Below are 7,868 nucleotides of genomic sequence, written 5' to 3'. Positions count from 1 at the left end.
AATACAAGCATTCGACCGTAGTCTCGGGGACTACACCCAATGGGTGCACTCAGCGTGCCCCCACTAATCCTATCGAAGATACAGTCGACCAGTCGACCTCAAAAAAAAGAGAGAGAGATGTATTCTTTAAGACTGTAATCGACTGCAAGCAGTCGACCACAGTCTCGGGGACTACACCCAGTGGGTGCACTCAGCGTGCCCCCACCGGTTTGCGAAATCCATTCGACATAGTCGAATGACGCAAAGACTGAAATTATAAAACCTAAAGCTGACTGCCAGCAGTCGACCTTAGCCTTGGAGACTACACCCAGTGGGTGCACTCAGCGTGCCCCCACTAATCCTATTGAAGACAGAGTCGACCAGTCGACCAATTTGCGAAATCCAGTCGACATAGTCGAATGACGCAAAGACTGAAATTATAAAGCCTAAGGCCGACTGCCAGCAGTCGACCTTAGCCTTGGGGACTACACCCAGCGGGTGCACTCAGCGTGCCCCCGCTAACACGGAGTCTAAGTCGACATACCCACTGGGTGACTACTATAAATTCTGGAAAGAAAAGTTTTTGATAGCATATCTTAACAGAACAGGCGGTGGTCGACTGACCTGGACATTGCTTTGAAGGGCGGAACTAGCGTCGTAAGCTGCCTGGCTCGCATCCCGGATGGTCCTTAACTGCTCCATCATGATCCCTGCCTGGCGTATCGCCTCCTTCGCGGCGCCAGCTTGGTCCTCTGGGACATGGTGCGTCGTGAAGAGGGAGGGCTGCTGAGCACTCGTCAGTGGATCTGCGAAGGACACAGTGTGTCGAGTGGTGTTCTCCTCCTACGCAACCAGAGTCTCAGGCACCGTCACATCCTGGGGCACCCTGCTGGCAGACGCTTTCCTACTCCTTCTGTGCTTCAGCGGTTCCTCATCTTCATCATCAGGGAGAGTGACAACAACATTCGGTGGAGCTACAGAAAAGAATCAGGATTAGAGATCATGAGTCAGTCGACTAAAAACGGCGTTAAGAGTATAGTACCTGGTTTTGAGGTTGCTGCGTCCTCCATCTCATGGTCATCAGCCCGGGCTGAGGTCTCAGAAGTAGCAGCACTGCAACTCCAAAGAATCAGTCGACTAACTCCAGCGCCAACCAGAGACAAAGTTCACACAAAATAGGAAGTCTTAAGCAGCATGATTACCCTGATATGGTGGGGATGGACACCTTCATCTTCGGCAGGAGCTTGGTCGGCTTTGACGAAGCCGCCCTGGGCTGCTTCGACGCCTTTTCAGTCGGCGCCGGAGAGGTGGTCCGAGGGCGCTTGGTCGACTGAGCAACGGTCGCAACCCCCTTGCCACGTTCAGTCGCAGGGTCGTGGACAAGCTTCGACCGCCTTTCCGAGCGCGGTGGTACGACCTCCTCCTCATCTTCTTCCTCGTCTTCAGCATCATCTTCATCACCGTCATCGTCGTCATCGTCGTCATCATCCTCAGCAACGTCCGAGTCCCACTCCTCCTCCTGGCTCTCGCCCCCACTCGCCTCACCCTCCTCAGTCGGAGCCTGTGCTCCATTGGGCATCGAGTACAGCTCGGTGAGGGCCTGATAGACATCAAGACAAAGATCAATCGACCGATTGGCAGAATAAACAGAAATGAATATGACAAGAAAATAGTGGAGAGCAGAGCAGGCATACCTTGTTTGGATCACTGTGGTGGTCGAGTGGAGGAATCCTTCTGGCTCCGCGTGGGTTATCCTTGTTTCCGGTAACGGCAGCCATCCACCTTTCCAGAGTGACATCGTCGACTGCTTTTGGATGGACCCGAGTCTCGTCCTTAGTCCCACAGTACAACCACATGCAGTGGCTCCGGAACTGAAGGGGCTGGATACGACGCCTAAGGAAAACCTCCAAGAGATCCATGCCCGTCACTCCCTCCCGAACCAACTGTACTACGCGCTCCATCAACATCTTCACGTCAGCTTTCTCCTCCGGAATCAACTTCAGAGAAGAGGGCTTGTTCACTCGATCCATGGTAAACTGAGGGAGTCCACTCGACTGCCCCGGCGTCGACTGATCCTGGCAGTAGAACCAGGTCGACTGCCAGCCTCTGACTGACTCGGGAAAAGTCATGGCTGGGAAGGTGCTCTTATTCCTCACCTGGATCCCCAGGCCCCCATACATTTGGACGACTCGGGTTCTTTCGTCGCCTGGGCTCGCCTTCTTCACGGTCTGAGAGCGACACGTGAATATGTGCTTGAACAAGCCCCAGTGCGGTCGACAGCCCAGAAAACCCTCACACATGGATACGAACGCGGCAATATAGGCGATAGAATTTGGGGTAAAGTGGTGGAGCTGCGCTCCAAAGAAGTTCAAGAAACCACGGAAGAAAATACTCGGCGGCAAAGAAAATCCACGATCGACATGGGTAGCCAGGAGCACGCACTCACCCTCTTCTGGCTGGGGCTGCCACTCCTTCCCCGGAAGCCTCGCAGCTCCATGGGGGATCAGACCCTCGTTGGCCATGTCGAGGAGATCTTTCTCCGTGATGGTCGACTGGATCCAATCTCCTTGGACCCAGCCCTTCGGCAGGCGGGATCTAGACGAAGACCCGCCGCGGCTGGTGGATCTCCCCTTCACCTTCTCCGTCGCCGATGCCTTCTTCGCGCGTTCCAGCGCCGCCGTCTTCTCCTTGGCCATGGTTGCCGGTGAGACGCGCGAGGAGAGGTTGGGCGGAGGCGAGAGCGAGCGTGTTGGGCGGAGACGAAGGGAGCAGAGAAAGAGAATGCTGAGGCACTATACAAAAAACCCTCGCCGGGCGCATTTATAAGGTCCCTTCCGAGTGGATGACAGGTGGGCCCGGTCGATCTAATCATATCCAGGAACAGTTATGCAGGCGGGATACGTGGCGAAGAAAGCGGCGCGGGGATCGAGGCGTCTATGTCCCGTCCCATCCGAACGCCGCGGCCCGCTCCGCTTCGCGCGCTTCCCCAAATTTCGCATCCCGCGGAATCCACGAACGGCAGGCCGGTCTGTCAGACGCGGGATTTCCTGCGATCCGTCGCTCGGAAATCGTCAAAGCCCGAAAGATCACTCGACGAAAGAAGAGAATGGATCGAGTTGACTGAAGACAAGTTGGTCACTATCAACGAAGAGATTCTTTGGTCCAGAACAACGCACGACCAGTGTGCAAAAGTTAATCGGAAACAACATCAACTCCTTCCTCACTCGAAGCCTCAATCCATTCGGGGGCTAATGATGGGGTCATGTACCTAGGGTAGGGTCACAGACCTGATCTAAGTACCCTGCCCAAAGACACCCTTAGAAGAGGTCACCTTCCAGTCGACCAACGAGGGACTCACTCGACTGACTTGAAGGACTCGACCACGAAGACTCACTCGACCACCAGAAGGTCAAGAGGCACTCTGCACTGCAACGGCCTGTAATTAAGTAGACTTTATGATAGTAAAGACACTTTATGTGGGGCGTTACCAGTAACGCCCCAGACTTAACTCACCTTAAACCCTCTCCTACGTGGGCTGGCAGGGGTGCTGGCGCACTCTATATAAGCCACCCCCCTCCACAGGTAGAGGGGTTCGGCACCTTGTAACTCATATACACATAATCCACTCGACCGCCTCTGGGCTCCGAGACGTAGGGCTTTTACTTCTTCCGAGAAGGGCCTGAACTCGTACATCCCTTGTGTTTACAATCTCTCCATAGCTAGGACCTTGCCTCTCCATACCTACCCCCCACTCTACTGTCAGGCTTAGAACCACGACACCACGGTCATGCGGTGACCACGCGGCGGGCATGCGAGCTTATGCGCTCTAGAGTTGGGGTCCTCAGCCACCATCCAAACCTCGATGTCTCGCCATGAAACCATGTATTTCTGATTAAATAGATACTTATTTACCTAGAAATGATTTTTGGAAAAAATAAAGACCAAACTATGAGGCACCTGCAGTTCAAATTTGACCCGCTTCCATCTGAATCAGCGGGAATTTGTCTTTTTCACCAGAGGTGGATCAAAACTTTTGACACCCAACCATTTTGTCAATTTTGCATTATATATGGCCTAGTATTTGATAAAATTGATTAGGTCCAATTTTGCAACAAATATATGGTAGATCCTTCACAAAAAAACTCATTTTGGGCCCTCAAAAAAATGGAAAATGAATTTTTCGTCCAAAGAAAATTAAAACTTCCTTAGTCAACATTGTTTGTCATTCCAATATGCACCCATGCACAAGATATGAGGTCATTTGTACAAACTATGCCATGAATGTGGCCATAAGATTGATTATTTGGCTTGAAAGCCATGAATCTTCACACATGATAGCTCATTTCTGAGAACACTTTTTTAAAATAATTACCGTATTTTAATTTTATTATTTTTCCTGGAAAATTGGTCACATATAATGACACAATGCGGAGGTTTTCCAATTTTTTGATTTTTTTTGAATTTTTTATGCCCGTTTCAAAATGCGGTCAAAACGGCGGGCTTGACTATTCCTATCTAGTGGTTGAATGTTGGATTTGTTACCGATACAACTCTACGCACGCTTAGCGTTCGCTTTACCTAGAACAAGTATGAAACTAGAAGTACTTTGTAGGTGTTGCTGGATAGGTTTGCAAGATAATAAAGAGCACGTAAATAAAAAGTAGGGGCTGTTTAGATAAAGAAGCAATAAATTTAGTATAGTGAGTGTGGAAAAGTGGTGGTAGGAGTTGTGAAATTGTCCCTAAGCAATTGACTACTTTACTAGACCGATAGCAAGTTTTATGTGTGAGAGGCATAAGCTAACATACTTTTTATTCTTGGATCATATGCACTTATGATTGGAACTCTAGCAAGCATCCGCAACTACTAAAGATCATTAAGGTAAAACACAACCATAGCATTAAAGTATCAAGTCCTCTTTATTCCCATACGCCATGACCCACTTATCCGTGTTTGTGTTTCAGTCACTCATGCAATGCAGACAATAAGCAAACCATGAACATATTGCAAACCCTGCAGCAGGGATCCCTCACGCTTGCGCGACACGGAGAGCACCCACTACAAAAAATATGTCAACTAGTGACCTTCTGTCAGTGACACTGGAAGAATTGGTCATAGATCTATGACCATATGAGACCAATTGGTCCTGTTCTGGGGGCTCCAGACCCTAAACCATTGTGACCATTTTGGTCTGAAAGGTCGTAATTTCCTTATACGAAATGGTCACAAAGCAAACATTGCTAGTCCGCTGCCTTATTTCTAGTTGTTAACGACCAATATAGATGGTCATAGCCTTGTAGATTGTGGTGGGTTGTGATGACTAGGCGCCATCTCATCGGTTTGCCTATGTGTCATGTCCATGTGTCAATTTTTGCCCTAGGTTGTGAAGCAACCTATATTTCTGTTATTCCAAAAATTCCCAAAAAAATCTCATAAATTGTTTGGATCATATCTTCATCAAATATGTCAAAAACCTTCCTTGCCTAGTTCATAAATAACTCAACAATATTCATTTTCCTATTCTATTCAGAGCAGCACTTTGTGAAGGAAGTGTTATTTATATATTCTTGATTTCCCTAAAAATTTGTGAAGACGGTCTTCTTAGTAACTGATCATCCTCAGCCAAAACTCACGCCCATTAGCCATGTGCATTTCCCGTACCGCAAATCAAACACTTGGCTGCTTATTCATGTTTGAGCATCGATCGGTCTCCTCGTGAGAATCTTATGTTATAATTTTCTTCCTGGCATCTACCTAGAGAGTGAACAACCCACTAGACATGCCTAGGCTGCCCAGAACGCATGGCAACGCCACGGTCACGCGGTGACCACGCGGCGGGCATGCGAGCTTATGCGCTCTAGAGTTGGGGCCCTTAGCCACCATCCAAACCTCGATGTCTCGCCATGAAACCATGTATTTCTGATTAAATAGATACTTATTTACCTAGAAATGATTTTTGGAAAAAATAAAGACCAAACTATGAGGCACCTGCAGTTCAAATTTGAGTCGCTTCCAGCTGAATCAGCAGGAATTTGTCTTTTTCACCAGAGGTGGATCAAAACTTTTGACACCAAACCATTTGGTCAATTGTGCATTAAATATGTCCTAGTATTTTATAAAATTTATTTGGTACAATTTTGCAACAAATATATGGTAGGTCCTTCACAAAAAAACCTCCTTTTGGGCACTCGAAAAATGGAAAATGGTTTTTTCGTCCAAAGAAAATGAAAACTTCCTTAGGAAATATTGTTTGCCATTCCAATATGCACCCTTGTGCACAATATGAGTTCATTTGAACAAACTATGCCATGAATGTGGCCATAAGATTGATCATTTGGCTTGAAAGACATGAATCTTCACACTTGATAGCTCATTTCTGAGAACACTTTTTAAAAATAATTACGTATTACAAGTTTATTATTTTTCCTGGAAACTTGGTCACATGTAATGACACAATGCGGAGGTTTTCCAATATTTTTATTTTGTTTGAATTTTTTATGCCCGTTTCAAAATGCGGTCAAAACGGCGGGCTTGATCATTCCTATCTAGTGGTTGAATCTTGGATTTTTTTTGTGTTTCTCTAATTAAATAGATACTTATGTATCTATAAATGATTTTTGGAAAAAATAAATAGCAAACTATGAGGCAGCTTCAGTTCAAATTTGACCCGTTTCCAGCTGAATCGGCGGGAATTTGTCTTTTTCACCAGAGGTGGATCAAAACTTTTTATACCCAACCATTTTGGCAATTGTGCATTAAATATGGCCTAGTATTTTAGAAAAATGATTAGGTCCAATTTTGCAACAAATATATGGTAGGTCCTTAAAAAAAACTCATTTCACGCACTCGGAAAATGGAAAATGGTTTTTTCGTTCAAATAAAATGAAAACTTCCTTGGGCAACATTGTTTGCCATTCCAATATGCACTCTTGTGCACAATATGAGATCATTTGAACAAACTATGCCATGAATGTGACCATAAGATTGATCGTTTGGCTTGAAAGCCATGAATCTTCACACATGATAGCTCATTTCTGAGAACACTTTTTTTAATAATTACCGTATTACAAGTTCATTATTTTTCCTGGAAACTTGGTCACATGTAATGACACAATGCGAAGGTTTTACAAATTTTTGATTTTGTTTGAATTTTTTATGCCCGTTTCAAAATGCGGTCAAAACGGTGGGCTTGACCGTTCTTATCTAGTGGTTGAATCTTGGATTTTTTTGGTGTTTCTCTGATTAAATAGATATTTATGTACCTAAAAATGATTTTTGGAAAAAATAAAAAGCAAACTATGAGGCAGCTGCAGTTCAAATTTGACCCGCTTCCAACTGAATCGGCGGAAATTTGTTTTTTCCACCAGAGGTGGATCAAAACTTTTGACACCCAACCATTTGGTCAATTATATAGTAAATGTGGACTAGTATTTTAGAAAATAGATGGAGTCCAATTTTTCAACAAATATTTGATAGGTTCTTCACAAAAAAAACCATTTTTGCCACTTGGAAAATGATTAAAAATAGATAGAAAGATCAGAAATGCATACAAATTGGTGCTCATCCATACAATGTGGGCTAACTCTAGTGAAAATTGGTGTGGTGCCCTTTTGCAAAATATTTTTGATAGCTGCTTCACAAAATCCCTTTATTTTTAGTATTTGAAAACTATTTTAAATCACTAATTTTCCGAACCAATCAGAACACTTCCCACAGATCACCCTATTGTAGCTGATCTGAACCGTCCGTATCCAGCAGATCCAATGCCTCTCACCCGAAACCAAACCCTAGCAGCCCGAGGCCGCCTCTCTCTACCCCTCTCCCCCAGAACACACCCGCCGCCGCCCCTCTCTCCCCCTCTCCCCGATCCAGATCGACGACGACCGCCC

This window comes from Triticum dicoccoides, chromosome 3B (genome assembly GCF_002162155.2).
Source record: "Triticum dicoccoides isolate Atlit2015 ecotype Zavitan chromosome 3B, WEW_v2.0, whole genome shotgun sequence".
NCBI lineage: Eukaryota > Viridiplantae > Streptophyta > Magnoliopsida > Poales > Poaceae > Triticum > Triticum dicoccoides.
The sequence above is the reverse complement of the archived record's forward strand: the minus strand, read 5'-3'. Positions refer to the sequence as shown.